The following is a 1,942-nucleotide window of genomic DNA, read 5'->3' on the forward strand; positions in this document are numbered from 1 at the left end:
CAGTAATATGCATCTTCCTTAATTGTCTAAAGCAATTTTTGCAAGTACTGTTAATTTGATGCTAAATGTTTTCAAAATATTGGACATCACACTTGACTGAAACAATCATGCAAACACATTTTCAGTGCATCCTGGTACACACTTGATTCTTTTGATTCAAAGTTGTATGTAGCTGCTTTGGAGATTCATTAGAAGTTACCTGCAGGAATAACAGTAATCAACAGTATGTCCTAAGAGAAAAAAACTCACTCAGAATAGTCYGACACTAAATGCTGGTATTTTACCTTGTTCCTCTGAGCTCCTTTTACCCATCAGTCCAACAAAAGACTCAAATTTCTGCCCTGGAAAAGAGGTGAGAGTAGGGCTATTTCAGGCTGAAAAAAGTATATCTCCCACAGTGATCCCATTTTGACATTACACACCAGAGAGTCTTGCAGGAATTGTATATGAAGACCAGTTCCACCTTAGTGGTGTTCATACCTTTATCATATGTAATTCTATCATGCATTAGACTTTGTTGGCAATGACTATTTCAATAGCATTTAACTGAGGCTACTAGTATGAAGATATCAATGGGATACAAGGCACAGAGATCCTATTAAATGCAACACTTACTTCTTCTTGTTACCTGGGATTTTGCTGCAAAGAGTGGAAGGGAAAAAGCAAAAATACAGATGAGCTTTTGTAGAAAAGAATATATGTCCTTTAAAATATTGAATTATAACTAGAAAGTAGTTAGCATACCAGAGCCTCTTTTCCCCATAAGACCAAAGAATTTGCGTGACTCAGGTTTTCGAGTCATTCTTTTCAGGATTTCTTTGTATTGCTCAGATTGTGGCCATTTGCTCTGAATAAATAAAATACACAATTTAGCTTATTCATTTGAATGTAGCCTAGGCTAATCATGAGATGCAAATTATGAAGCCTATCACTGCCCGTGTCTGCTTCCTAAATAGTCCACATTTCCAAATGTACCGGACAGTGCTGAAACATTTTTTTATCTTAATATCGACAATGACCCTAGGCTATAGTCAAATGTTTCAAACATATTTTTGCCAATTTGAGAGAAATGTCCTACCGTTTCATTTTCTTCTCTCCAACTGTCATCAAAATAGATTTTTTGGCTGAGGACAGTTGCCAAAACGAGGGAAAYTACCATGATGAGTAGAATTATCTTCATTGTGTTAGCAGGTGTGCTGTGCGTAAAGTTGTTCCTCTTCATGCGTTTATTTTATTTGATGAGAGTAACTTCACTGATAAAACCAGACTAATGGCCTGAATAAATACTGAATTCCTATAATATCAATAGTTCAAAGATGCAGCCTGCTGGTATACCCCATGGAGCAAATTTTAACAGAGAAAGAAGTGCGTCTATCCATTGGCATGARATTACAATCCGCGCGCCGGCGTTTTTATGCAGAGACAGAGCTGAAGTGGGTGTCAATGTCAAGCAGTTTTGTTGTAACATAATTAGGTCATATTATGAGTCAGTAGGTTTGTGTTTTATTTCTGAAGGGGTAAACCACTGTTGCTTCTGTTCAACAGAGGCCTAAAATCTAAATGTCTGGAACAAGGCTAGCCTACTTTTCCTAATGTGCTGGGCTCACAATCAATCAATTCCATCCAGAAGTACAACATATACAAATGCCGTCAAAACGTCATATTTAATACATGGCAGCCTATTTATAGCGCTTTTTAAGGACCCAAGGCCGCTTTATATAGTATAAAAGAAACACAAGAAAAGTTAAACAAAAAGTAGGGAGTAGTGCACAATAAAAAGAAAGAGTGTGATGTGTCAGAGTGAGCGAGAAAGCAGGTGTGTGTGTGAGAGAGAGAGCGTGCGTGCGTGTACAGTGAAATCCTTGAAACAAGCATAAGCACACATACAGTAATAATCCTTGCGTCTAAGACTTTTTAGCATTTATGGGCCACCGTACAAGTG

This window comes from Salvelinus sp. IW2-2015, linkage group LG35 (genome assembly GCF_002910315.2).
Source record: "Salvelinus sp. IW2-2015 linkage group LG35, ASM291031v2, whole genome shotgun sequence".
NCBI lineage: Eukaryota > Metazoa > Chordata > Actinopteri > Salmoniformes > Salmonidae > Salvelinus > Salvelinus sp. IW2-2015.